Source organism: Helianthus annuus, chromosome 2, assembly GCF_002127325.2.
Source record: "Helianthus annuus cultivar XRQ/B chromosome 2, HanXRQr2.0-SUNRISE, whole genome shotgun sequence".
Taxonomy (NCBI): Eukaryota; Viridiplantae; Streptophyta; class Magnoliopsida; order Asterales; family Asteraceae; genus Helianthus; species Helianthus annuus.
Window position 1 is genome coordinate 62,585,339 of NC_035434.2, and position 24,543 is coordinate 62,609,881.

At 37.7% G+C, this 24,543-nt stretch overlaps 1 long non-coding RNA gene across 1 annotated transcript; it reads left to right on the forward strand.

Moving 5' to 3' along the window:
• The first annotated feature begins 18,632 nt into the window (after positions 1-18,632).
• On the forward strand, positions 18,633-20,547 carry LOC118487374. The gene is made up of 3 exons (XR_004881668.1): positions 18,633-19,006; positions 20,106-20,362; positions 20,459-20,547. It is a non-coding gene; the product is annotated as an uncharacterized LOC118487374 (long non-coding RNA).
• Positions 20,548-24,543: the final 3,996 nt, after the last annotated feature.

The window sequence follows — 24,543 nt, forward strand, 5'->3', positions numbered from 1 at the left end:
CAATCTTGGAGAAACACTGAGCACCTTGTAGTTGGTCAAACAGGTCATCGATTCTTGGTAAGGGGTATCGGTTCTTGATGGTCAGCTTGTTCAATTCCCGGTAATCGATGCACATTCGGAACGACCCGTCCTTCTTTTTGACAAAAAGGACTGGTGCGCCCCATGGAGAAGTGCTCGGGCGAATGAAGCCTTTTTCAAGTAACTCCTGGAGTTGGTTTGAGAGTTCTCGCATCTCAGATGGAGCGAGTCGATACGGAGCTTTGGCCACTGGGTTGGCTCCTGGAATAAGGTCGATTCGAAAGTCGATATCACGACTAGGAGGTAATCCAGGAAGATCATCAGGGAACACCTGAGGAAATTCTCGGACAACAGGAACATCCTTGACTTCAACTTTCTTTTTCTTGTCCGTCTCAGCTACAACAATGTTGGCTAAGAAGGCTCGATATTCCTTGCGGAGATATTTGCGAGCTTGAAGACAGGACATGAGCTTGAGATCTTTTGCAGTAGTTTCGCCATAAACACATAGAATATCACCACTAGCTAGCACAAAACGAATCATCTTATCGGAACACACAACTTCAGCACGGTTTTCACGAAGAAAGTCCATGCCTACTATGACATCGAAACTTCCGAGTTGCATTGGAATGAGATTAATCGGGAAGATATGATTGTTGAGCTTGAGAGTACAATCACGGAGCACAGAATTGACAGCAATGGTTCTTCCGGTAGCGACTTCTACTTCGAAAGGCGTCGAAAGATAAGAGCGCTTACGTCTAAGAAGCTTCTCAAATTCAAATGACACAAAGCAGTTATCGGCTCCAGTATCAAACAAACATGATGCATATATACCATTCACAAGGAACGTACCATTGACCACGTTGTTATCAGCTTGAGCCTGGCGTGCATTGATGTTGAAAGTTCTGGCGTGAGCGGCTTGTTGTTGAGGTTGTTGTTGTTGTTGTTGGGGTTGTTGGGCTTCTTGTTTCACCACCCTGTTCGGGCACCGGTTTGCGAAGTGGTTAGGGTCACCACATGCAAAGCAGGTCCGAACATTGTTTGCCGGGGCCTGTGCAGCTTGAGGAGCTTGAGGAGCAGGTAGCAGGGCTTGGTTAACAGCAGCCTGAGCTTGCGTTTGACGAGGACCATAGCGGCAACTCGCAGTGAAATGCCCGTAAACGTTGCAGTGGGCACAGAATCGGCAGGCCACACCCACCGGGTGATGATAGGAACATGTAGCACAGAGTGGGTGGGGGCCGGTGTACGCACGCTTCGCTGGCGGCGCATTGATCACTGGCGCTGAACGCTGTGGCTGTTGCTGCTGGGCTGGTACAGACTGTAGTGGAGTAGCAGTGGTTGCGGCAGCGCAACTTTTGTTCTTCTTTCTTCTTCTCGAAGACTTGGAGGCTTGAGTGGTGGTGTTGTCGGTTGATGCGGCGGTGACTTGATGCAGAGGCTTGACTTGCTTATCCCAGAAACCAGCCTTCACCCGCTTGTCATTAATCTCAGCGGCGAGCAGGTAGGTTTCCTCAATCGTTGCGGGTTTGGCGGCGTGAACAAAATCTGCGACACAATCCGGAAGAGCACGGATGTATTTCTTGATGGTCATGTCAGAAGTCTTGACCTGGTCTGGACAGATAATGCTCAGTTGTTTGAAACGGGCGGTGAGACCAGCATTGTCTCCCTCCTTTTGCTTGATACTCCAGAACTCATCCTCCAACTTTTGGCGTTCGTGGGGAGGACAGAATTCGTCCATCATGATCGCTTTCAATTCCTTCCACGTCAGCTCGTATGCAGCGTCGTTCCCGCGCTTGTTCCTTTCTGCGGTCCACCAGTCCAAAGCTCGCGACTGGAAGACACCGGTAGCATTGAGAGTACGGAGGTGATCTGGGCATCCGCTTTGACGAAGGGTGACTTCTACCGAGTCAAACCAATGAAACAGAGCCGTAGGGCCATCTTCACCGGTAAACTCTTTTGGCCCACATGCCTTGAATTGTTTGAAGCTAAAAGTAGCTTTGTTGGAGTCTTTGGGCGTGAGGGTTCGGGATTCCTCAGATGACTTGCTTGCGTTCTCGAACACATCACTGACGGCTTTCGCCACGGTCTTAGAGATGATAGCAGCCAGACGTCGATCTCTTTTCTCCTGGCGGGTAAGACGTGAGCGTGATCTAGGTTGTCCAGATGACGACATGGTCTGCAATAGACATCGTCACAGGCTCAACACACGAATTCGAGTCTCACACGTTCTTAGATCTCTAAAGCTTAGAATCACGTCGCATCTCTCGTCACGTAACACACATAATCACATAAGCACATAATCATAGAGGCACATAAGCACAGAAGCAATTAGGGCACATAAGCACAGAAGCAATTAGGGCACATAAGCAATTAAGCAAATAGAGCACTTAATTTTCCTAAACACGTACGCACTTTTATCACAGAAGCAGTCAGAAAACAGAAACCTATAACCACAAGTCGAGTGTCGTTCGTTTTGAGTATCGGATAGCACCACATTGTATCGTCTATCTTAGTCGTATAGCGTAGCATAGCACACTGGTTTCGTTTAGATCACATCAACAGGGATTTGAATCGAGATAGAATAGCAACAAAGGTCACGCAGATTGATAACAAATGGAGTAACCAACGAATCTTTAAAACACATAAACAGGTAAATCATATAAAAACAAAACAACACTCAAAATCGGGAAATGGATTGTCTGCGGCTACTAGACTTTGACTAACCATGGCAATTTAACTATTCACAGTTGACTTGTCGTCACTTTCGACTCTAGGGGACATGTTTCTGCCTCGATTCTTGGACATTATGCATGCGCATCCTAGGCCATACTCGTGAGTTCAGGTCGTTGGAGTCCGTCAATTGCCTTGGCGAGATGGAATAAGGTCGGAATAACTGCCAAGGTTAGGGTTTCACCCCTAGCTCAGCAATTTCTTCCTTGTTTTAAGAAAATTTAGAGGAAAGTTTTCATCAAATTACGGGTTTCAGCCCTAATTTGGTATAATTCTCCCCTGTTTGTTGATAGAAAATCGTACAAAATAATTGGCAAAATTTGTAATTTAGGCAGGAATTTGCGGGTTTCACTCCTAATCCCGTCCAAATTACGAAATTTGGCTCGGAGTTCGGATGTAATGATAGAATAGAAGGGAACAACATAAAATAAGCACATAAACTTGGTCTCTTGGTTCCTAACTATAGTCTAGGTTTCTAAGACAGCGATCCGGACTAGATCGTGTCTAACCTAATTCCCTATAGTTATGGCTCTGATACCAATCTGTCACACCCCAACCGATGGCGGAATCATCGGGGCGCGGCACTGAGCGAAACAGATTGTTCAGAAGTTTCCACAACAACTATCATACAATTCAGTTATATAACACGTCCCATACCGTGTCCCAAATAATAACAAGTTATCATAGAAATCAACTAAACAATATGGGAACTGTTTCGACAACTCAAATTCTTAATTATTACAGACCGAAGTAAATATTGTTTTAAGACTTCTAGACGGCTATCCGTAAATCTTACTGACTACAGGTGCCAGTACAAGATCTACAGATAATTATGGCCCTGGAGCAGGTACGTGGACACTGTCCTAAGGTCACAGGCTCCTAGAAGCTTATTATTGCCTCGCTTCCCTAGCACGCTAGTAGCTTAAACACCTGTCACATACGTTAAAATAAAAGTCAATACATATAATGTAAAGGTGAGTACACAAGTTTGATATAGCATATAGAGTTCGAATAGTTTACGCATAACCAGCACGTACACAAGGGCAAACGATGCATGTAAATTATCGACATGGGACCATCGATACCAATGACTTCGAGTTGACTGTCCGAGACAGTTCGCAATACATGATTACCACCGTAATCCATGCAAGTAATTGTCCTTAGCAACCCCCGTGGGAACGGGTGCTGAGTCCAAACTATAGTACTACGTTGCTAAAGCAGGTAGATAGCACTCCACGTGTAAACATAATAAACAACAATCATTTAGACCAGTAATACATGCAAGTAGGTTAGCGTTCAAATAGTTTGTGTTGTTTGTGAATTTGATAGATTACGTATGTAACACCCAAAAGTGCTGAAAGCAAAAAGGGATCGAGTATACTCACAGTGATTGATGTGGATTGAAGGGAGCACTGAGAATAGGTTATCCTGAATAGTTCGATAACACAACGATGAGTAACGCGGAAAAGTAAACAATGTACTTGGATCGAGTAGGCCATTCGATCGGACAGCAGTTCGATCGAGTGGGCTGTTCGATTGGTTTGATAGTCCGTTCGAACATCCATTCGATCGGCCGGCTGGCTCGATCGGCTGGTTTCTTCAAGTGGATTGTTTCTTCCTTTAATGTGAAGGATGTGTTTGTGTATGATGGTTTGTACTACCTTTCAGGTTGGCCGATCGAACAGCTGTTCGATCGGTTAGCCCAACCGATCGGCTAGCACTTCATTGTTTTCAAATATGTCACTCGATCGGTTGGCATGTTCGATCGGGTGACATTCCAATGTTTCGAAAAGTCTAAGTGTTTGAAGTATAGTATCTCATGATTCGAGCAGTAATGATTACAATCGAGTGGCGTAGTCGATCGAACAGTATCTCGTCAATACTACACTTTGTGAGTTTTGTGGGACTAAGTGCTAGTCGATCGGTTAGCCTAGCCGATCGGCTGGCGTAGTCGTTCGGTTGGGCTGTTCGATCGAACAGCCTAGCCGTTCGGCCAGCTTCTCGATTTGGTTAACCTATCACTTAACACTTGGTTATTCCCGTTAATTGTTGGTGTTTTAGAGATATTTTGACTACGAGTTGAACTACAAAGCTGAAGTCCCTACTTAGTCTACTGACTCGAGCAGGAATCACCCAAACTCGGTTAGAGACGGTTTGGAACCCAAGTTTAACGTTTAACCCGAAATCGGTATATCTCTCGGTAGAACCCGAATCTTGAACCATGTGTTTGTTTAGATTGGTTTATAAATCGGTTCAAGTCTCGTTTTCACCTTTTTGAGTGTAAAAGAGTTGAAAGATAGATGAAAACCCATCTTCCAATCCTTTTCCACCGTGAAATGTTAAGATCTTTGGAAGATTTTAGGTTATTTATGTGGAAATCGGTTAGATCTAGCTTATTCATGGTTGAATGAAGTCAAGAACATGAAGTTCTTGATGAACACCAAGAACACCATGATGACATCACTCAAGAACACCTAGATCTTGGTGATTTCATGGATGAAATTCAGATTTTGAAAGATAGAAAGATGGAGAATCGATTAATGAACAAAAACGTACAAAGATTAGAGCGAAATACTTACCGGTTTGAGAGAAATCTGAGATTTAGTGAGAAGAAGAGGCTGGTCGGTCAGAGCTTTTCCAAAAGTGGAAAGTTTGACAAGGACAGCCCTATTTATAGGCTTCCAAAAGAGGAAAGGGTCAGCTGATCGAACAGCATCCCTGATCGAGCAGCTGTCCGATCGAACAGCCTGTTCGATCGGCTAGCCTGTTCGATCAGGTTGCCCTGTTCGATCGGCTAGCCTGTTCGATCAGGTTGCCCTGTTCGAACGGCTTGCCTAGTTTTTGAGTGTTTCGCGACGATTTGTGATATTTCGACTTCGATGAACGATGATTTGAGAGTGATAGAATTCCTAATCAAATTACTTTTAGTAGTAGTTGAGACTATACTTAACATACAAGCATCCTTACAACTATTTTCAAAGTCGGTTTCGATTGAGTTTGATTCACCTTCGATTCTTGTTTGATTTGATTGATTCACCACACACTTTAACATAAAAGTAAACATGCACAAGTAACACATAAGGCACACACACACGTATAAAAAGTACTAAAATCCCCACACTTGAGTTTGATGATTGATTTGATTCACCTTGGTTATTGATTGATTAGCTTTATTGCATTGTTACTTCCTATCCTTCACAGTCGGTCGTTGATTCACGGTTCGATTATCGGTCGATTAGTTTGATTATACAACACTTACTCCAAATAATATGAAAATCAAAATGAAACTAAAATGAAATTAATCTTTATTAATCTTTAATTCCAATAACAGTCAACACTTGACTTTGACTTTGACTTTTGGAAAACACGGGGTGTTACAAATAAATCCTTAAAAGGGCACCCTCTGATTTTGTTGGTGCATATGTCTGTCGACTTCGTCTTGTATCGAGTCTTGTAATAGATTGAATAGATCAAGTCATGTAGTTCGAAAGAATAGGCATGTTCTCACGAAATGGCATTTTCACACGAAATGGCATTTTCACACGAAATAGACCATTTCATGCGAAATGAACTTGTACCATTTCGTGCGAAATGGACTTGTACCATTTCGTGCGGAATGGAATGCCTATATATAGAGGACTTGAGATTTCATTTGTAACTTTGGATTCCAGTAGCGAAGCTCTGCCGAAGTGTCTCCAGGTCGTGTAAAGCTTTCATATCAATATAAGAGACAGTTTAAGTGATTCTAAGTGCATTACAAGCTGATTCAACACCAAAACGTCTGTTTCCGCCTCTCGTTTTGATCAAAAACTCTTCTGAACGACTCGTTTGGTCGTCACAACGATCCTACAAGTGGTATCAGAGCTCAGGAGGAAGAGTTCTTACCGATTCAGCTTGATTTCATTTGAAAATCTCACTTTTACTCATTCTTTTTCACATTTTTCAAAATTTAACGAGATTTCACGGTCAAAATGTCTTGATTTTCACATATTACATACAAAACATAGTTTTAATCAATCCTTGAACATATCAGACCCTAATTCATCTCAAAAGTTGATCAATTTGACAAAAAACCATCCGAAAGTGTGACATCAGCATCATTTCGCACGAAATGGAGTTTCATTCGCTTGAAATTGACTTCCATATCGCACGGATTGACAATATTCAGGTTCATTTCGCACGATTTGAACTTTGATTGGCCATTTCGCACCAAATTATTTCATTTCATGTGAAATTATAATCCATTTCGCGCGGATTGGTCTTTTAATGGAGTCATTTCGGACGTAGTGGTCATCTCGTGTGAAATTGTCATTTCGTTTGAAAGTTATCCTCATTTCGTACGAATTGGATTTCCATGTCGATTGAATAATCATCAGTTTTGAGATACAGTGTTCAGGTCGCACGTGGTTGGTAAAGTGACGGTCCAATTGAATCATAAAGCTTGTCAGCTATTTACAATAAGCATAATTGGGTTATGTGAGTCTTTAAATTGCAATCGGTGGTGTTACAAATGTCAAATTGAGAAATCCTTATGTTGCCAGTTCATTAATTCTATCGGTCCACTCAGAAGTTGTTTAAAAGGAATGGAGGCCCAATAGAAATCAATTGAAAGATTAATGTTTCATGTGGATTGATTAATAACAAGTTTGTCGGCCTACTATTTGATAAAACGGTCCAATTAACAATCAAAGTTAAACTAGTTGGCAGTTCATGATTGCAATTTGCTTTTGAGGATCATCGACCCATGTGCTATTGTTTATCACATATCAGACCATTAAACAGATTTCATCGGCCCAATAGGAGTGTGGTTTGCTTTAAAGTTGTCAGCCATTAATTTGATAAAAGTTGAACGGCCCAATCAATATTCAGGTCCATTTACAGCGGCCCAATTAAATTTGTTTTGAACGTTTGAAGTTGTCAGTTGAGTAAATATTGAGGTCCAATTAAAATCAAGAAGATATTATGTCAATGTGTTTCACGAGGTGAACCAGTTCGTTTGAAAGCTTGTTGTGTGAATATTCGAAACTGAAGCATGGATTCTGAATTTTACAATGCGTTTGCTACCGCCCCGAGTACTCCTGTTACCATTGCTCAGAGTGTGACAATGGAAAATGAAACCAGAACATTACAGAAACCTCCAAAGTTGATGGGTATTGAAGAGTATCATAGTTGGAAAGAACGTTTCGAGAATTGGGTTCATGCTAATCATCTAAGGTCTTGGGAAAGTATTGAAACTAAGTATGCTAGACCACTGTCTGATTTAGGAGTTGCAAAGATATCTCAGAATTTTCAGATAAAGAGAGAGATAGTTACAAAGCAGAAAAAATGATGGTCAGTTTACTTCAGCAAGCTGTGAAGAAGATATTTTCATATTACTTCAACATAATAATAGTGCTTATTCGATTTGGGATGCACTTAAGAAAAAATTCAAGGGAAGTGCAGAGATGATCAAGAGTAAAAAATCTTTATTGAAAAAAGAATTTGAATTGTTTACAAGTGTACCAGGTGAAACTACAAAGACTCTCATTGAGAGACATTGTCATCTAGTGCGATCAATGTCTCGATTGGAAATTACTAAAACTCCAGAGGAATGGGTTGAGAAATTAGCCGATGCGTTACCTCAAAAAGAATGGGGTACATACCTCATGATTTTAAAGAACTCTGGAGAGTATAGTAGATTGTCGATTGCACAATTCATTGAGAAACTTGAGGGACAAGATCTTGAGCAACAAAAGATTGCTAGAATGAACAATTCAAGTGGTCAATAAGACATCAAGATGTACTACAAAGGTAGTGTTCAGAATGTTGAAACAAGTCCAAAAATCCAAACTGCTTTCAGTGCAGAGAACTCATCTGGATCAGTTAATCAAAGTTCAGTTAACACTAGTGGTTTTTCTTCATATCCAAGTGTCAATCCGAGTGTTCAAAGCTCAAACAACAGTAATGGTCATGTGTTAAACTGCAACATCGCGTTGCATCTTCAGAACGGTCAAAATTTTTCTGAAGAAGTCGCTAAAGGTCATATGGCATTACTAGCTACAGTGTTAGAATCATATGAGGGTTTGGTTGCAGGAAGGATCGGAAATCCTATGTTGACAAAAGAGGATTACGATCAGATTGATGCAGAGGAAATGGAGCTTATGGATATTAAGTGGTGTTTAGCGAGTGTGTTGAGGAGAGCTGAGAAGTTTAAGATGATTACAGGAAGAGATGACTTTCGTGATGCTAACGTTTCTACTTTGGGTTTTGATAAATCTAAAGTTACTTGTTTTCGATGAAGGGAAAAAGGACATTTCAAAAGGGAATGTACCAACCGAGAAGCAAGAGGAGCTCAGAATCCGTTCGGCAACAATGATTATTATCGGAAAGCTATATATCAACAAGTTGCTCAACAACCGTATCAACAACAACCATCATCATCTAATGCTAATCAGATTGAAGATGGAAAGAAGAAAGCTTATCTTGTTAATCAAGATGATGAAAAAGTGGCAGAAGGTTTTAGCTGGGACAAATACATTCCGACTGATTCAAAGCTTGGAGCATTCATTGCACAAATAGTTCAAGAACCAGAGTTTATGAAAGAGTGGATGGATGTGTTTGCAGATGATAAGAAAAGCCAAGATGAAGAGTCTGTTTCTTCAGATGATAGTTCAGAAAAGATACAAGTGTTTAATCAATCATCAACTGATAGCAGTGATGATGATGAAGAAATTAATCAAATAAACATTGGAAAAACTCATTTATCTACTGAAAGTTTCAAATTTTATTTTTCAGATAAATTGGAGAAGCTAAAGGAGAAAAGAGCTGCAAAAGAAAAGAAAGAGGCAAAATGTGAGAATGTTGATAAGAAGGTGAAGAATGAACAGAGTGAAGAAGTTAAAGTTGTTGAGAAGGTGGTTGAAGTTAAAAAGATAGTCGAAGTCGAAAAGATTATCGAAGTTAAAAAAACTGTTGAGATTACAAAACCGTGTCTAAAGTGTTTGGAACCATGCAAACATTGTGAATTAAAAGATGAGAAGTATAGTGAGCTTGACAAGATGAAAGAAAAATTATTGTTCGATGTTAAGTATGTGAAAGAATCGTATGATGTGTTGAACAGAACGGTGAATAGTCTGCAAAAGACAAATTCTGAAAGAGAAGATGCTTTAACCATGATGAATGTAGTGATGATGTCTAAGCAGAAGGCTATCAATCACTATATTGAAGAATGTGCAAAGTTGAAGTAGGAGTTGGAGACTGAAAAGATAGAGAATGAAAGAATTAGACGATTATTGCAAAGTTATTCAAGTTCTGATTATTTGATTGATATAATTTATCCAACTGTTGTAGGTTTAAAAGTCTTTCAGGACAAGAAGATGGAAGAGAAGGATACTGGTAAGAAACAAAGTGTCAGTTATAACAAGTGTCCGCCTCCGATTTGGGAAGGTTATTCTCCCAGAAAACCAAATGAGGAACAAGTCAAAAAGGTTGTCAATATAAAGTTAAATTCTGAAACAACTGATGAGTTGCCAGATAACATTGACGTCACATTCACATCATCTGACACTGATCATGAGTCTGAGTTAATAAAGAAAGTTGTCGATCAGGTGTTGGATAAGGATGAGGAGTCAGAGTCAAAGTCCGAATTCAAGAGTTCGAGTTCATCAGTTGACAGTCCAAAATCATCGGTCAAACGGGTTTACAATAAAGAATTTCTGTTATCAAAAAGTAATTTGAATGATGAAACATTCAAAGTTGCATATACTTTGAATGATTCAGACAAATTATTTTCTGATGAGGAATATCCAATAAGTGGTGTTAAAACTGAAATGATCAAAAAGGTTTTCAAATTAACAGAAATTAATATTTCTAAAATAAAAGATGTAAATCTTACTGAAAAACCTATAAAATACACTTCAACAGTTCAACAAAGATTGAACAAGAAAAAGGGTTACAGTTCTGGTTCTGGTTTTCAAAAGAAATCAAACCATAACAGTAATTTCAAAAAGAAAGGTTTAGGCTTTATTCCACCCGAAAATTATAAAAATGAGAAAATTTCTAAAACAAAAGCAATATTTGTTTCAGGGTCAAGTTCTGAAGAAAAAAAGAGCTCATTCTGGAAACATTCAAACAAAGAGTTCTTTGCAGAAAAACAAAAGTTTAAGAAGACTGTGTTTGGAGCTAATCAGAAAAGGGATACAAGAACTTGTTATAGATGTCAAGAAGTTGGTCACATCGCCTGGAACTGTCCAAAGGCAACCAACACAAAACAGGAAGTGTCTTCTAAACTCAAAGAAAAAGTTGTTGATAAAACTGAACCACCAACTGAAAAATTCAAAGTGTTTAAAAATTCTACATTTGAAGTTGGTGAGAGTTCAAAAAGATTTTACAAAAGAAGGGTGAATCTTAACAACCAAACATGGGTTGTTAAGAAATCAGATGTGAAATCTGGCGATGAATCTGACTCGTCAATGTCAGAAGAGCCACAAGTTGAGGTTAAGAGTCAAAATTCAGTACCGCCAATGGATGATGCTAACTTTCCACCATTACGGGCTGAAAATTTAAAATCAAAGGTTGGTAAAGTGGAAATTTCGAATCAATTATATTCTGAAAAGAAAGAATTTGATGTCGAAAAAGCTTTTAATGGAAAAGTGAAAAATATTTTTGGGAAAATGGTCGAGGGTAAGGCCAAAGGGGTAAAAGACTTCTATGAGTCAAAAAGAAATGTTCAAACCCCAAGTGAAATTGAAAAGGTCACACCCAAAGCTGGTCAGGTTTGGGTGTCTGTATTCCATACTTAAAAATCCTGACTTGCCGGAGCTCCCAAGTTGGTAATCGTGGAGCAGGAATCAGCATCTTTCTCAAAACTAAAAAAATTGTCATATTTTGTTTTTACAAGTGGTAATGTTGATAAGTTCTTGCAAGTGATCCTTCAAGTGGTTGAAAGAACAATGTGATGAAACCCCTAACCTACAAGTGGTTTGTGTAAAATCAACAAAACTAATTTTCCAGAAAAACCATTTTGATTAAAATAAACTTAAGTGTTTTGAAATCATAATGGGAAAATAGTTTGTTGTCAGGGGGAGTTCTGATTGTTTATGCCAGGTGGATAGAGAATTGAAGCATTTCACATCGGTTTGTCAATTTTTCTTTACATGGTTTTGAATTTTAGGGGGAGTAAGAAATTTCAGAAAATCCAAAAACATTAGAAAATTTGAAAAAATCCAAAAACATGATAAAATCTAAAATTAAAAAAAAAACATCGGAAAAATCAAAAATGAGTTTTGTTGTAAAAAAGAGGAAATGATAGTACATCAGTGGACTATCACAGCACGCTAAAGAATTGGAAAGTCAAAAGTAATAAACGGTCTCACTACGGATATGCCAGTAGGTTTTTACTCATTCAATAGATTGTTTTCGAGATATAAACCTAAATATCATAACTTATTATCTTGTGGGGAACATCTCTCGGATATATAGGTAACCCCTGAAATCTTGTTTGAAAGGCTTTCTATTTCTGACATACTAGGTCTTTGTGCGTGATGATATCTGGGGTATTATACCCGGACTTCTGATTTTGCGGAAGCAATAGCCTAGTCCTCGTATAATGCTCTGCACTGCTTAAGTTTTTAAGCCCACCCTCAGCATAAAAAATGATGAATCATTGAAAAATGCTAATCGTGTGTTGTTGAAGAAAAGATCCCCAAACGGGCACACCGAAACACGAGCCATTATCTCTTTGTCTGAACGGAAGTTCTAACCTGGGCTCTCATGGTCTCGCATTACCCGTTTACAGATATCATTAGTGTACATTCACCTGTAAGACTGAATATAGAAGTCTGGATATGGGAATATATTCTGAGGTGGTACACGCGAATAAGTTTAAGTGCTTAAAACACTAATCTCGTATCTCGCAACAGTTGAACTTTGTGTGAAAATTTAAGTGGATCAGTATACTGACAATCTAAGTGAATCGTTTAGAACTTAAAATGTTTAAAGCTTAACGGCGTTAGTGATTTGTCTCATAAACTGATAAACTGATATGATCCTCTTACACAAACTCACAAAAATATTGTATGTAAATATTTCTTTACTGTTTTTCTTTAAAAAACAAAAAATCCAAAAAGAGTGTGTTTTAGCATAAAATTTTGAAAAATCCAAAAAGATTTTATTTCATTTTATTTTCGACAACTGATGTTGAAAAGCTGATTTTCAAAATTCCGGGTGCTAAACATGACGACAACTGGGTTGGGAGAGTGTGTTTGAAATGTGAAATGATTTTAATGAAATACCAAATTTGTATGTTTCAATTACAAGTGGTTAGTAGATATTAAAATTGTAAATTTTAATAATTGTAAAAAACTTATGTGTTGGGTAGAGATTTGTGCAGATCCCCGTGTTTGATCCTGTTGCCACGGAGAGCCAGGAATTGTTCTTGAACCTATGAAAGTGCTATGTCAGATTGCGATCCCGGAACAATTTAAGGGGGAGTCTACTAGCAAAGGGGAGTCTGAAGACAATAGAGCCAGTTTCTGATTATGGAACTGTGATCAAGACAGAAGCTGATGTTGCTGATGAGTGAAAGAATAAGGAGATTGAATATTATTAGATCAACATCCAAGGGGGAGGTTAGCTGCAGAAGCTGATAAAGAGAAGAGAGAAGATTGAGGATGCTTACAATGTCAGACACTTTGGAAAGAGAGTGAAGACTGAAGACTCTTCAAACTGAAGACTCGACACGAAGACTTCGTCAACATCCGGGGGGGGGGTCTGTTGGTGCATATGTCTGTCGACTTTGTCTTGTATCGAGTCTTGTAATAGATTGAATAGATCAAGTCATGTAGTTTGAAAGAATAGGCATGTTCTCGCGAAATGGCATTTTCACACGAAATGGCATTTTCACACGAAATGGCATTTTCACACGAAATGGACCATTTCGTGCGAAATGAACTTGTACCATTTTGTGCGAAATGGACTTGTACCATTTCGTGCGGAATGGAATGCCTATATATAGAGGACTTGAGATTTCATTTGTAACTTTGGATTCCGGTAGCGAAGCTCTGCCAAAGTGTCTCCAGGTCGTGTAAAGCTTTCATATCAATACAAGAGACAATTTAAGTGATTCTAAGTGCATTACAAGCTGATTCAACATCAAAACGTCTGTTTCCGCCTCTCGTTTTGATCAAAAACTCTTCTGAACGACTCGTTTGGTCGTCACAACGATCCTACAGATTTCCACTCTAACTAGGTCAATTGTCGGGTCAAACTTAATTATAAAAAGTCAACAGAAAGCTATTTTGCAAATAAACTCATAATTAACAATGTAGAAGCTATGAAACCTGTTTTAACACTTATATAACTTGGTAATTAATGTAAGAACATGTCTAAACATGTTCAACCCGACAATTTTGAGTTTAGGCTCGGTTCGGAACTGAAAGTCGCAAAAGTAGACTTTTGCTTTGACTTTCAGTTCTGACCCGATTTAGTTTAGTTTAGACATGCCTTAGAGTTCCATTAGGACCAGGTTATAGGTTAGTATAACCCTTTGAGGTTATACAACTTGGTTCCTAATTAATCTGATTCATTTGCATGTTTCCGTTAATTGCTTAAATGTTGACCATTATGCCCTTTTGACCTTAAAACGTGATTTTTGAAAATGTGAAAGGACAAAAACCTTTATTACTCATTTATAAACTTGTCCTAAAAATTTTACATTTGTTTGAGGTCTAAATTAGGAGTTATGCTCAATATCGTAATTTGAAAGCTTTTTATTAGGCATATTTGGTATAAAGCCTATTTAAACCCGAATTTTGACACCAAATCTTTTACCCACTGATGTAATATAATATTTTGGGATTTTTGAAGATTTTTAATTATTTTTAAAACTATCATAACATAGGGTTCTTGCTTTGATTCGGTAATTGTCGATTATACCCTTTTTGCTAATAAAATGAGTTTTACAAAACATTTTGATACCAAACCTTTTGCTACTGACTTTATATGTTAAATAAAATATTTTAAGCCTTCTGGACTAATAAAAATCTCAGCTTTCCTTATATAACCTGGAAATCACTTAAAACCGACTTTTTACACGTTTTAAACGCATAGTATGGATTAAAACTATTTTTGACATATAAGACTTAATACCTACTGATGTTTTAAGTAAATTTTTATACTTTAACAGTAAACAAAAGTTTTGAACTCAGATTTCCAAATTTGACCTTCAAAGCTTATGTGAAATTACCAAAATGCCCCTACGGTGCATAGTTTGGTTATGAATGATAAATTTCACATATATACAACACCCTACTAATATAACTTATTAAATTAAATATTTTACTGATCATTTCAGACCTGAACCTCAGATTAATATTTAATCTTTTTTATAACCTTTAAAATGACCAAAATACCCCTACGAGGCTTAATTTGAGTTTAAATTCGTTTTGGGCATAATGGAAGGTATCCTACTGATATCACAACATATTTTAAGGCATATTAACTTAGGAAACCTGTTCATGACTCATTTGTTTACCCGTTATGCATTTTTCGCGTTCGGTGCGGTTTACGTAACTAGTTTGCATAAATTAACCGAAACGGGTCAAACCTTATCATTTTTATCTCAAAATCCAGAATGTGTTTAGTTTACCCATACTATACAAGTCTTCAAACTTTTCAGGTCTAAATCACATTCTATCCCGGTCTTCGCTTAATCATGTGTTTTGAACCGTATACCTTTCTTTAAAACTAACCAGTCTAAGTTTAGACTTAAGTAAGACCCGTTAGGAATCTAATAGGTTAATTAAAACCTTCGTTCCAGATTTAGGAGAGCAGTAAAAGATACTTGCACTTGCTGATTTGTACGGCTGGGATAAATTTGTATAATTTGCTCAGGTAAATACTTTTAACTTATTTTCCCTTATACGGGCTTGGGGTACGGTATATAAAGTACCGCTTGTTCGGGTATTGAATTTTTAATCGTATGAAGGTTAAATCATTGAGATAACCCGTTTAATATGTTTTGTTTGTTTTAAGCCTTTGGGGGGTTAATGACCATGTCCTGGATATCCTCGGCTCATTCATTGAAATGGCCACGACTTAAGCACGGGGTGTAGGCATACACCTACCGGTGCGTATGTAAAATAATATACCTGCCTGTTCGAGAATAACTCATAGCAGGATATATTATGTGGTGTGTCTATTAATCTTTAACCCGGTATTCAGCCCGGGCTACTGAACGTATAATAAACATGTAATTCTTTAACAAGTTTATTTTTAAATAATTATCCCAAGTTATAAAAGATTATTTGTGCCTTGTGCATTTCAAATCAATTTTGTTAAACACTTTTCAAAAGAGTCGGTTAATTGTATTTACCTGTGTAAACTGACGTATTTTCCAAAAAGGCTAAAGTGCAGGTACTAGGCGGAATAGGCTGGCTACTCCTAGCATCAATAAAGAGTCTTGCAAGCTTAGATGTTTATAAATCTGTTGAACAATGTTCCTTTTAACTTTGATCCGCCTGTGGATCCCTTACAACCGTTTTTGTAATAATTGATATTACTTTCATTCGGTTTGTAATGTTATTATCTTTAGCTTCCACTGTGCATTAAACTGTGATTATTGACTATGATGATATCAACTACGTCACGATACTCCCCACCGGGCCCACCAGTAATACGTGGAAATATCGGGGTGTGACAGGTTGGTATCAGAGCCAACATTGAGTGAATTAAACACTAGCCTTTTGTGTTTAATCTCAATGACACAGTTGCACATTCCTTGACTTCCGAGTCTAGGCAAAGGACTTAGGACTAGTCCTAATCTTTTATTTTGTCCTTTATTGTTTTCTTGGTTGTTTCTTTTGATGTTTTGACAGGATCAAGAAATGCCGCCACGAAGAAGAGGAGGACAAGGCAAGGCGCCATTCGCCAGCCATGATCATGAAGCCGGGCCTTCTCACCGGCGAAATCCATCAGTAACAATGAGCACTAGTCCCCAGGAAGACTGGAGGACTTACTTAGAGCCCGCGAGGCGTTCGGTCTCGCTGAGCTCTTCGCCTTCGTACCATGATTCCTTCGGACTCCATCAAGGCAACGAGTCTGATCATTCTCGCCACTCTTACCTACCACTGCAGCGGTCGGGGTCACACCGCGCCTTTGAAGACCCGACCCCATTCTTCCAGAGCCGATTCAACCCGGCGAACCAAGTGCAAGCACCAATAGGCTTAAAGAAGACCATTTCCCTGAAGCTCAGGACATGGAGATGGATGATGACCCGGATCCCACCGAACCACCATCTGGGACACCGACTCACCCCATCGAGATTTCGGATGGGTCATCTTTTCATGGATCACCTTATTGTGGTCCTGGCAGCTATGAGGCAAGGTTTGCCCAATACGACTGGGTGTTTACTCCCTCTTACAACCCGTCTCAGCAGCAGCAGCAGGATCCCTCGGAGGATTCACGTTTTGTAGCGGTCACTCCACCGCCACCACCGCCGCCAGAGCAGCAACCGCCCTCGGTGTAACACCCCGAAAACGGGTTTGGTAATTAAACCCCGTTAATACTAGGAACGGGTAAAATACCGTTAGTGGTAAAACTAACCCGGTGAAAACTTAGGATTTTAATAAATAATTTTATGTTAATAAAATTAGAAAGAGAATAAACGCTTTGAGAAAACAAAGCGTATATAAAGCCCGACGGGTTAACGGGACTTAGAAATACTACGGGTTATGACTTCTCCAAACCTATTAAGTAACTAGGGATATCAACCTAGTTGGTTAAGTGTTGTTAAAACAATAAAAGAAATAAGAAATTGATAACCTTTTAAATAACTTGGGTAAATTGAGGGATTAAACCTGGGCAAATGAGATAAGTTTTTATCAAAACAAAATAAATAAATAAAACACACACATACGTGTATGTATGTTTGCGATTTTAACCAGAGCCAGGAAGGCTCTCTTGCTCAAAACCCTAAAGTGCCAAGAATCACCAAATTGAAGGGCAGAACTAGCTCAAATCAGATGCATGAACACGAATTCATGATCACCTAGTCATGGGGATTACAAGGTATGTCGAATTTTACGATTTGGTGACACTTTGAGATTATGATGAATAATCAAAATCGAAATTCTGGAATGAATGTTGAATCCATGAGTGTTGTTGTGATTATATCTTAGTCTAGAAACAAACCCTAGTAGAAAGCTTGATGAATTGTTGTCAAAACTAGGGATTTGATGATTAACCTATTTTGTGCTAAGTGGGTTTGGATTATGTAGTGAAGATGATGGTTTACACATGTTTAAAATCATCATAGTTGCTAGTAGAAACAAGATACTTGAACAAATTGCAAGTTTGAGTGTTTAACATACATGACTTGAGATGGGTTTTTATGATATGATGATGTTAGTGTCAAACTTGTGATTAGAATCATCATATTAGTTAGTAAGACAAAGTACTTGAACCATTTAGGTGTTTGGGTACATAAATCATATTTACCATGAAATGGGTTGTTATATGATATAGAGGAATTGATGTTAAGATCGTGATATAGATGCTTGAAATCATGTTACCTAGTTGTAAAATGTGTAAAAACAATGTATGCACGTTAGGTGTTTGTTAAAATGCCTAAATGAAAACTAAGGTGTTTGAAATTAGAGTGAAAATGTGCAATGAATAAGTTGATAAGTCGATTGACTTTAAAAAAAGTCAAATCGACCAAGAGTATGATCGGATGGTAAATTCGATATAAGAAGAGTAGGATGGAATAGTCGTAAATGTTTATGACTAATCTAACCATCTTACAATTACAATGATAGTTTGACGATCAACAAACTAGGGGAGAGCTTGGGAACAAAGCGGGTCAAACGAAGTAAGAATGACGGGAAAAGCACAATTCGGATGCAAGGTAAGTATATCTTACACTAGTCATATATTTCATAATATCCTTTTGTCGTATTACGAAAAAGATAATTTATGACGTAAGCCATAGTAGGCTAAAAAGTGTTAAGAAATGGAATTATAAGTAAGTGACCGCACGGTGTAAATCGGAGCGAGTCATACATATATTTACGAGGTGGTAATAAATATCATCTCGCTAATATAATCGGTCAATTCGGCCAAACGGGTCAAAAGGTGAAATTATCACCCTTTGACAATATCGACTAATGGGTTGTCAAGATGCATGATTTTAGGAAATAAATAGCACATGGATGCTTACATCGCTATCGCTTAGCAACCACTAAGGAAATGTATTGAAATGGGTCAATATATTGATCCGAGCCAGGTATGTATAATAATACAACTCATCATGTAGAGCTTGGAGTTTTATAATAGTTAGACGAGGTTAAAATAAGATATCCGGTTATCTTTTAGGTAAACCGAATAAGTTGAGTTATGATTAAGGTGTTTTAGAAACATATTGGTTTCTAAACAAGAATATGGTTAAAAGGTCGGATTTGGGGTTCAAACAAGCACTAATAGTCCTTCGTCGTAAAAGAATGACTAAAATTGACTAAAACGCCCTAGTTGGCTAATTCGAATAAACAACCTTTAAAGGTAGTTTTGAAACGAGTTTTATGATCAAATAAATAATTGAAATAAGTGCAAGAAGCGAAAGATGTAAACTTTCGGTCAAATAACTCTATATGAGTCTTTGCCGTAAATTAGCAATCGGACGAGAAAAACTCGGATTATATAGATCATCTCATTAAGTCCACCACAATTATAGTTGTGGTGGAAGATTACTTGATAAAAATGTTGTATATAACGCTAGAAATGAATGAAAGCGACTTTAAGCTTTAAAGTGCTTAAATACCCTTAACGGGTCAAAATAAGCACTTGAACGTAAACGGGTTCTAACTAAGTAAGAAACCCATGATCTATGAATTATTTGATAGGAAATATTGAAATTATGATTCCATGAGTTTATGGATCAAGTAAACATGTTTGTGTGATAAAATCGCGAACGGGTCAAAATTTGGTAAAAATGGTAATAAGCCGAAGACTTAAAAGTCTTAAATTTTTGTTAATCCGGATGTCGGATTTTAACTCCATATGATGGAGAATTAAATTACGGACGCGTAGGAAAAAGAATCGTGTAAAACGGATTAAAAACGAGAGAGTTATGTCCGTTTCGGTAAGAACTAATGAAAAATAGACTTGCAGAGTTGACACGGGCGGGTGACTTTTTGACACGGCCGGGTGGCTGGGCTGTGAAAAATATATGTTAACTGACACGGCCGGGTGACTTTTTGACACGGCCGGGTGAAGGGGCTGAAAACAAAACAAAAATAATTTCTTGTTTTGTTACGTTAAGCACGGAACTTGTTTATACTCGATTATTAAAGTGTCAAAACTAGTTATTTACATGGTTTTGACCGTAGGTGAAGATGGGATAAGCGGTTTGAAAGATACGAAAGTTTTCGTGCAAATAAACGGCAAAATAGGAAAGCTGGAAAGCAGGGGCCACCGTAACTTACGGTGCCACCGTAAGTTACGGTGGAGCTGAAGGCTTTACGGCAGCCCCCTACTGATTTACGGTAGGGGCATGTCACACCAGGGGCCACCGTAACTTACGGTGCCACCGTAAGTTACGGTGGAGGCCAGTTGGAAATCCATGTTTTGAGATCAAAAGTTTAACGTTGGGATTCTTTTTCCTTCCATTATTATTACCGGATTTGTTTAGACTTATTAAAATTCCCGTATGGCTAAAGCATTTCATGTTGATGAAATGTAGGTTCTTTTTGGATGCCGGAAGACGATCAAGCTCATCGAAGGACCGAACACGATAAAGATACATGCTTCCGCACATTTCCTCGTCGTAAAGTTTTAAACGACAAATTCGATCACTTATGTTGAATAACTTATGATTTGTAAAAGTTTTAATAAACTCGTATTTTCATAGTATATGTAAACTTAATTACACATACTAATTGTTGGTATTACACATAAAATCGCTTAATAGTAACTAGGGTGTTACAAGTTGGTAATCAGAGCTCAAGGTGGTTGACAAATGTGTTCGGTTCGAGGCTTGATCGCAAATCCGGTAAGTGTATGTATGTTAATCGTTTAGCGTATTAAAGTGTTGTAAACAACACATAGGGTTATCGTGAAATACACGTTACCCCAAATTAAATGATAGATATGGTTAACAACATTTCGTGCGTTGACACATATAGTACAAAAGCCTTGTACTATGATACGGGCATTTAGTAAAGTTGACATTACTAACTTTGTGAATGTCTTGATTGAAGGACACTTACATTTAAAGATGACAAAGGTCAAACAAATGCAGGATGTGATAGAGGAACAGTCCGAGGCATGACAAGAGGAACATGCCCATCAAGGACTAAATCGCGTAACGTCCGCGAACAAGGCTAATGGCAAGAGAAGCCCGTTAGGGCAAGCATTATCAGGTGCACGTTTTAAATTATTGCATAAATAGTAATATGCAACAAATATGTAGAGATTGAAAGTTGCATATGTAGATTGAAAACTTGGAAAGACCTGAATAGAAAACCTATCCGGGATATTGTTTCCAAGAAAAACAGATAGAGGTATTACTTACATAGGGCGTGATGTGAAAACTATAAAAAGGTCATGCGTGTCATGTGTTAATCGCTTACTCTGGCCAAGTAAGTAGCGGCGTATGATACCATGAACTTCTTATGGCGAACACGTTTACATTCGATGTAGTAAGGGTGGGGTGAATGGGACTAACTTAAAAGTACCCAAATGAATCAAATGAGCAAAAAAAATATTTGATAAAAATGTAAACGCACAGCCGGGTGATGGGAGCGTATTACATCAGAATAATCAGCCCGGGTGAAGGGACAAAGAAGCATGTAAAATGATTTAGACAAGTATTGGGAGGGAGTGATACTTACACTCGAACCCAGAAAACGCAAGCATGTAAAATGATTTAGACAAGTATTGGGAGGGAGTGATACTTACACTCGAACCCAGAAAACGCAAGCATGTAAAATGATTTAGACAAGTATTGGGAGGGAGTGATACTTACACTCGAACCCGGAGAATGTAAACATGTAAAATGATTTAGATATGCATTGGGAGGGGGTGTACTTACACTCGAACCCGGAAAATGCAAATATGTCCCTTAACGGGTCGTTTTTGTAAAACGTCAAACTTAAGGACAAAGTCAGAATATAAAAATGAAACCTTAGACTACGGTCAAGGTCAATTGAAGTTCAAGAGCGAAAATAAACGATTCCAAACATAATAAGAGATGCCTTGAAGCTATATATATATATATATATATACACACTTGAATATAGACAAGAATAAAAGATGATCTACGGGATCATCATAACCTACGGGATTAAACCCAGTGTTAAGGTCTATGGGACCAAAAAGAACCTACGGGTCAATAATGTAAAGCAAGGGAACAAGTTATGATTCCCTGCGTAAAATGAGAACGGAAAAGAATAAATTATGGATTGTCAATTTCCTTAATATGAGTAATTGACATAGTTAAAAAGGAAAAACGTTAAACTAAAATTCAGTTTTAGTAAGAAACAACGTTTTAACAAACATGAATACTATAAGACGAATTTGGAAATAACAAATATCAAAGAGTATGGGTCTTAACATCGATAGGTGCAAGACGATATATTCGAAAAAGTGGTATTTTCGAAAATGAAATGTTGATATAAGTTAAACATGACGTGACACGATCACGGTCAAGAATTGCAATGTGAAGTGTAATCACATTATCACCAAGCGAGCGGCAAAAAGAAACCGGACTAATAAGTCTAGTTAGTGAAACCGGTTAAGGTCAGCAATTTAAGTTAAGAAATTTGGTTTGCTTGTAAGAAGTAAATTCGGTATAACTAAACCGAATAAATAAATTTGAAAATAAAAGGAATTGTTGCTAAAAGTGAAAGATTTCACTAAAGACCTTTAAACGGGTTAAAGTAACGGATTCATAAAGAATTCAATGATATATGAAAGAGATGAATATCGCTAAGTTGATTAAACTAGTGGAAATAACGAGATTACGTTATTCAAGTTGCATTATGTCATGTAAGATACGTAGACAATTATTAGCCAAAAAGATGTTACCATAATTTTCTGGTAATACTAACAATTGGTTAAAAGTATAAGTAATGTTTAAAGGAATTCTCGGCTCAAATACATTGAGTGCAAACTCAATGAATTATATCATAAAAGGTTTCGAGGACGAAACCTCTTTAAGGTGGGTAGACTTGTAACACCCCGAAAACGGGTTTGGTAATTAAACCCCGTTAATACTAGGAACGGGTAAAATACCGTTAGTGGTAAAACTAACCCGGTGAAAAATTAGGATTTTAATAAATAATTTTATGTTAATAAAATTAGAAAGAGAATAAACGCTTTGAGAAAACAAAGCGTATATAAAGCCCGACGGGTTAACGGGACTTAGAAATACTACGGGTTATGACTTCTCCAAACCCATTAAGTAACTAGGGATATCAACCTAGTTGGTTAAGTGTTGTTAAAACAATAAAAGAAATAAGAAATTGATAACCCTTTAAATAACTTGGGTAAATTGAGGGACTAAACCTGGGCAAATGAGATAAGTTTTTATCAAAACAAAATAAATAAATAAAACACACACATACGTGTGTGTATGTCTGCGATTTTAACCAGAGCCAGGAAGGCTCTCTTGCTCAAAACCCTAAAGTGCCAAGAATCACCAAATTGAAGGGCAGAACTAGCTCAAATCAGATGCATGAACACGAATTCATGATCACCTAGTCATGGGGATTACAAGGTATGTCGAATTTTACGATTTGGTGACACTTTGAGATTATGATGAATAATCAAAATCGAAATTCTGGAATGAATGTTGAATCCATGAGTGTTGTTGTGATTATATCTTAGTCTAGAAACAAACCCTAGTAGAAAGCTTGATGAATTGTTGTCAAAACTAGGGATTTGATGATTAACCTATTTTGTGCTAAGTGGGTTTGGATTATGTAGTGAAGATGATGGTTTACACATGTTTAAAATCATCATAGTTGCTAGTAGAAACAAGATACTTGAACAAATTGCAAGTTTGAGTGTTTAACATACATGACTTGAGATGGGTTTTTATGATATGATGATGTTAGTGTCAAACTTGTGATTAGAATCATCATATTAGTTAGTAAGACAAAGTACTTGAACCATTTAGGTGTTTGGGTACATAAATCATATTTACCATGAAATGGGTTGTTATATGATATAGAGGAATTGATGTTAAGATCGTGATATAGATGCTTGAAATCATGTTACCTAGTTGTAAAATGTGTAAAAACAATGTATGCACGTTAGGTGTTTGTTAAAATGCCTAAATGAAAACTAAGGTGTTTGAAATTAGAGTGAAAATGTGCAATGAATAAGTTGATAAGTCGATTGACTTTAAAAAAAGTCAAATCGACCAAGAGTATGATCGGATGGTAAATTCGATATAAGAAGAGTAGGATGGAATAGTCGTAAATGTTTATGACTAATCTAACCATCTTACAATTACAATGATAGTTTGACGATCAACAAACTAGGTGAGAGCTTGGGAACAAAGCGGGTCAAACGAAGTAAGAATGACGGGAAAAGCACAATTCGGATGCAAGGTAAGTATATCTTACACTAGTCATATATTTCATAATATCCTTTTGTCGTATTACGAAAAAGATAATTTATGACGTAAGCCATAGTAGGCTAAAAAGTGTTAAGAAATGGAATTATAAGTAAGTGACCGCACGGTGTAAATCGGAGCGAGTCATACATATATTTACGAGGTGGTAATAAATATCATCTCGCTAATATAATCGGTCAATTCGG